This window comes from Panthera leo, chromosome C2, assembly GCF_018350215.1.
Source record: "Panthera leo isolate Ple1 chromosome C2, P.leo_Ple1_pat1.1, whole genome shotgun sequence".
Lineage (NCBI taxonomy): Eukaryota > Metazoa > Chordata > Mammalia > Carnivora > Felidae > Panthera > Panthera leo.
In genome coordinates, this window is record NC_056687.1 from 70,566,295 (window position 1) to 70,572,294 (window position 6,000).

At 43.6% G+C, this 6,000-nt stretch overlaps 1 protein-coding gene across 6 annotated transcripts in view; it reads right to left on the minus strand.

Annotated features, from left to right (window-relative positions):
- ZNF148 (zinc finger protein 148) overlaps nt 1–5,545 on the minus strand; it is a 162,540-nt gene extending 156,995 nt beyond the window's left edge. For 2 of the 6 annotated variants that reach the window (XM_042955703.1, XM_042955710.1), the window contains exons 1-3: nt 5,280–5,545; nt 4,017–4,128; nt 402–548 (exon numbers count right to left, since the gene is read on the minus strand). The gene's annotated coding sequence lies outside the window, so the exon portion shown is untranslated. The remainder of the gene's footprint in view (nt 1–401; nt 549–4,016; nt 4,129–5,279) is intronic. The other 4 variants (XM_042955707.1, XM_042955706.1, XM_042955708.1 and 1 more) reach the window with 4 other exon arrangements.
- Between the last annotated feature and the right edge of the window lie 455 nt (nt 5,546–6,000).

Consider the following 6,000-nt stretch of genomic DNA (forward strand, 5'->3'; position numbering starts at 1 on the left):
AACTCTGGAGTCCAGTCTCAACCACTGTGCTATACTTCCTCTCATGTGACCCAAAACATCCTAATAGACACAGCAAATTGACTTGCTCTTGAAAATCATTACACCATAAGGACAATAATTTCATTTCTAGAAATATACCTTAAAGAACTAATCGGAGAATTATACACATAAAAGTATTCATTGCAGCATTGTTTATAATAGCAAAACAATGTGAATGTACATAGATTTTCCTTTTAAAAAAATAATATCCAGGAGCTGTTCCTTTCTAGGGCTTGACTTGTCTTTTAGTCTGTATTAGTAGTTTTTTGGTCTTAGATCTGAATTTTAGTTGTAAATTGATCACATCCTTTAAAACCTGATTGAAGAAATGTTTTCAGTATAATTTGTGCCCTGCTCTCTACCTGAGTGGGTGTTTACCACACCAAACAAGACTTGACGTATAGGAAAGAAACAGCTCAGAGTCCATCTGAAGGTGGCAGAAGGAGCAGGCATTTTCTGGCATCAGAGTTGACGTATTATAAGATCTCAGAAATTTGGTTTTAAGGTATCTGGCAATGAAGCAAAAAGAAACACAATCACTTACATAATTTTCATTGTCCAATAAGGCAAAGAATTCTAACTAATTCTTCTGTGGAGGCAGCTTTTTCTGGGATCTAAAATCAAGCAGGAACAGGGACACCTGCATGGCTTAGTTGGTCGAGTGTCCAATTTTGGCTCAGGTCATGATCTCACGGTTCGTGAGTTCTAGCCCCGCATCGGGCTCTGTGCTGACAGCTTAGAGCCTAGAGCCTGCTTCAGATTCTGTGTCTCCCTCTCTCTCTGCCCCTCCCCTGCTCACTCTCTCTCTCTCTCCCCCTCTCTCTCACAAAAATAAATAAACATTAAAAATTGTTTTAAATCAAGCAGGAATTGATTATGTGAATCCTCATATAAAGGGCATCAAGGAACACTGAAGACTGTGATATTGTGATTCATAATAGGAAGTACATGTTTGGTCTTCATCCCCATTTCTGGCACAGAACTGTCCAAACCTTTGGAATTTTCTGAACTATAAGAGAAATAAGAGCATCTTTTGTTGTAATATTTGGTCTTGTCCTCAGTTTCTGAAATTACTCAGGGCTGTGAAGTGAAATGAGTGTTTTGTTATTTGTAACAAATCCATTTCAACCACAACTGACTTTATGTTAATGCGGTGACTTTTGGAAAGTCCCTAAAGATGGGGGGCTGGTTACCAAAAGAACCAACCATGTGATTAGAGCTTTTAGTATGTCCTGACCTGGAAGAGAGGAGAAGGGATAGAGGGCAAATCAGTTGTCAATGGGTAATGATTTAATCAACCATGTCTATGTAATGAACCCTCCATAAAAACCCAAAAGGACAGGGTTCAGAGAGCTTCTGGGTTAGTGAACACATGGAGAGGAGGGGAGAGTGGTGCACCCAGAGGGCATGGAGGCTCCTTGCCCCTTCCCATACCTTGTCTTATGCATCTCTTTCACCTGTTCCTGAGTTATAGCCTTCCATAATAAACCAGCAACCTAGCAAATAAAAGCTTTCCCTGAGTTCTGTGGGCCATTCTGGCAAATTAATTGAATGCAAGGAAGGGTTGCTGGAACCTCCAATTTACAGCTTGTCAGTCAGAAACACAGGTGATAGCCTGGGCTTAACCTGGGCTAGTGACTTGCCTCTGAAGTGGTGGGATTGGGAACAGTCTTGTGGGACTGAGCCCTTAACCTAGGGGGGTATGACACTATCTCCAAGTAGATAGTGCCAGAACTGAGTTGAATCATAGCACATTCAGCTGGTGTTGGAGAATGGCTTATTGGTATGGGAAACATATCCTCTACTCCCCACACGTTGGAACTGGATGCTCAGATCCCTTATTTTCTCTAAACAGTTTATAAAGAAATTTTGTCAAACTCATTCGCCTAAGCAGCTCTCTGTGAACCTGCCATAAACGCACGGGGCGAGTTAGCTGTTCTTAACCTAGGGAAGGTACTTATGCAAACAGCTGAAAGGCAGGGTCTGGGTACTTTGTCTTCTGGTCATGTTGCTGTCTTCCTCTCAAATGTGGAGCTCTACCACCAGCAAGGCACTTTCAGATCCCGTGCTTCCTCGGCTTTGCCATGAAAGCACCCTCACGTGAATACGAGCTGGGGGCGGGTGAGAAGAGGTTGTAGCCCAAAAAGGCCAGCTGTAAGCTAAAATTTCTTTGAAGATTTGCAATTTATATTTAAAATCCATGTGAATTTTACAGTCTGTTTCATAATGTGTTATACATAAAAATGTGTTTCCCCCTTAAAAGTTCTAACAAAATTGGTGCTCCAGGAAGATGGGCTATATTTATCCTAGTATGAGTAGCCCTTACCATGCTCCCCACCCCCCACAGACACACCTTTATTTTAATTTGATGTGGGGCCAGTTCTTCCAGAGTCTACATTAGTAAACTGCTTCTTTCCAATATTAGATGTCTCAGAACAGAACATCACATATTTTTCTAACTTACAGAGAAGAGGGTCTGTGTAAGTTCTGCTCAACAGGTTTTTTTTTCCCTTTCTTAAGTTTATCTATTTATTTTGGGAGGGAATGGTACAGAGAAACAGGGAAAGAGAGAATCCCAAGCTGGCTCCCTGCTGTCAGCACTAAGGCTGACACGGGGCCTGAACTCACGAACTTGTGAATTCATGATCTGAGCTAAGATCAAGAGTCAGACACTTGACCGAGTGAGCCACCCAGGCACCCCAACAGGTATTTTTTTTAAGTTAACATTGAAAAAACAAACAAACAAGGAGCTCTAAAGACAGGTCTAAGCTGGGATTCCTGGGTGGCTCAGTCATTTGAGCAGCCAACTCTCGATTTCAGCTCGGATCATGATCCAGCACTGTGGAATTGAGCCCTGCATCAGGCTCCACACTGAGCATGGAGCCTGGTTGAGATTCTCCCCCTCTCCCTCCCTCCCTTCCTCCCTCTCTCTTTCTCTCTCTCTCTCTCTCTCTCTCCCCCTCCCTCCCTCTAAAAGAAAAAAAAAAAAAAAAGACAGGTCTAAGCCTATGCAGTACTTGTAAATTTTGTCTGCTCTTAAGGGTTGAATGTGTCTACCAAAAAGCTTTGTTGAGGGGCGCCTGGGTGGCTCAGTCGGTTAGGCGGCCAACTTCGGCTCATGTCATGATCTCGCGGTCTGTGAGTTTGAGCCCCGTGTCGGGCTCTGGGCTGACAGCTCAGAGCCTGGAGCCTCTTTCAGATTCTGTGTCTCCCTCTCTCTGACCCTCCCCCGTTCATGCTCTGTCTCCCTCTGTCTCAAAAATAAATACACGTTAAAAAAATTAAAAAAAAAAAGATATGTTGAAATACCAACCCTCTCAGAATGTGATTTTATTTGGAAATAGGGTTGTTGCAGATGTTCTGCATGAGGTAGTTATGATGAGGTCATACTGGAGTAGGCTGGGCTCTAATCCAGTATGACTGGTGTCCTCATAAGAAGACAGACACACACACACACACACACACACACACACACACACAAACACACACACACACACGGAGGGAAAACAACCATGTGAAGATGGAGGCAGAGATTGCATTGATGCTGTTACAAGCCAAGGAACACCTGAGGCTCCCAGAAGCTAGAAGAGGGAAGGAAGGATCCTCTTCTAGAGACTTCAGAGGGAGCACAGCCCTGCCAAGATCTGGATTTTGGACTTCCAGCCATCAGAAGTGTGAGAAAATAAATTTCTGTTGTTTTAAGCCATCCAGTTTATAGTACTTTGTTACAGCAGCTCTAGGAAACTAATCCATCAACTGTCCTCAAATTCTCAATACAGTTTCATTGAAAGTTCCCAAAAGAGAATTGATGTTACCTCACAACTATTATGACTTGGACTTCCTATACAACCATCAGAGAAAGCTACTGCTCCACATAGGTACAAACGTCAAGAATGACCACATTAGGCAGGAGCCAATAATTATTTCTCAAGAAATAAGGATTTTATCTTCAGCATTCATGATTGATCATGACCTACCTGAAGTTCCAAGGAAGGGATGCCTCGATGGTGGACACTTGGTAGGGCTGACCTCACTAGAATAACAAGGCTCTAATGAGAGGTTTGAGAACTCCAACCTGGCATAGGTTCTCTGTGAGAGCAAGCAAATCCCAAGGACTTTGCAGTTGACTTATTTATCCTATAAACTCAGTCCCGTTCAGTTGGCCTTTTCTCTGGCAAAGACTCCTGACTCTTCAAAGCCTAGAATTAGCTAACACAGCTCTGGAGGGAGGGAGGTTGCTGTGCAAATCCTCTAACTGGATTTAGGACTGGGCCAGGCCATCATATGTATTTATGGAAGGATGAAAGGCCTTTTGGGAAAAGATGTACTGTTCTGAAATTGGAGGCCACTATCTCCATGAGCAAGACTTTTAAAGTGCAGGCAAAGAGGAGGCCAATAGGCATCTTGACATTCCATCTCACAAGGAAGAAAATAATTCTTTGTGAAAAAGTATCTAAAGCAGATACTGTCCACTCCTTCCATGGAAGAACTTCAGAATAGCCTCAGTGGTGCAACTATTCTAAGAAAAATTTCCTTTCAATGAACCATCAAAACGAATAAGCTACAAATTGCATCCCTAAAAAGCTAAAAGACAACCGTTGTTTGGTACCATTTTTAAAGAGTCATATAAATAGTGGCAACACCAAGACCTAAGACTACACAGGTTGGGCAGTGGGAGGCACCAGCAGGAGGTAAGGGAGGCGGGTGCGTTCTGCCTCCAGGGCCCTCCCTACAGGGTTCTTAGCTGACAGCAGCTGCATTTCTTTACCAAGGTTACAGTCCTGTTAAGTAGCCCTCTCCTACAGCTACACCTCTCACCTGATTCTGGCCACTACTCTCTCTCCCGTCACTTCAGATTTGGGGTGTTAACACTGGCCTGAGATGTTTTACCATCCCCTGTTGCTTTCTGCTAAGTGTGAGCAGGATGTCAGGCTTGTGGATGGTTCTGTCTTTAAACATTCCTCAACGTCTCTTCTGCCATGTCATCTTTGCCTTGCTGGGCCCCTGACCCAGACACAGTCCTCACTCCAGGGTCAGGCTAATGACACAGCCACCAGCTGCAAACTGACTAGAACAAGAACACAGAGGATTATACCTTGTCCTTAAGGCTTCTCCCTGGCAATAATACTTCTGTCCATCGTCACAGGCCAGAGCAAGTCATAAGGTATTAGTTATGTGTTGCTGTATGACAGATAACCCCAAAACTTAATGGAAAACAATAAATATTTATGATCTCACACAGTTTCTGGATTCAGGAATCTGGGAGCAGCTTAGCTGGGTGTTTCTGGCCTAGGGTCTCTCACGAGGCTGCAGTCAAGATGCCAGGGCCGCAGGTGTTTGAAGGGTTGACAGGAGCTGGGGGACCTAAGGTGACTCACTAACATGTCTGGCAATTTAACACTAGTTGTTGGCAGCAGGCCACCATTCCTTGCCACATGGGCCTCTCTAAAGTGCTGCTTGAGTGTTCTCATGACATGGCAGCTGGCTTCCCCTGGAATGAGCAAGTCAAGACAGAACCCAAGAAGGAAGCCTGAAAACCTTTTATGACCTCGTCTCAGGAGTCATATAACATCACTTCCAGAATATTCTACTTATTCTAAGTGAGTCATTAACTCCAGCACATACCGTATAGGCAAACCTAAGCCCCACCTCCTGAAGGGAAGAGTATCAAAGAACATATGGATATTTTTAAACCATCACACATGCCTGCACCTAACTTCAAAGCATACGATATGGCCAGGAGATGAAGTACAAACATTTGGTGAATGGTACCAATGACTGGAGGCATCCTAGGAGATTTTATTGGCTACTCAAGAGTTAAACAAAATCTAGATCCATGCTTTACTGTTGTGTTTATAGAAATCTCTATATATGGATCTTGGGGTTATGGTATTGAAACATAATGTGAACCCAATCCAGAAATCCTTGGAGTGGAAGAGGGGCAGCGCAATACACACTTCC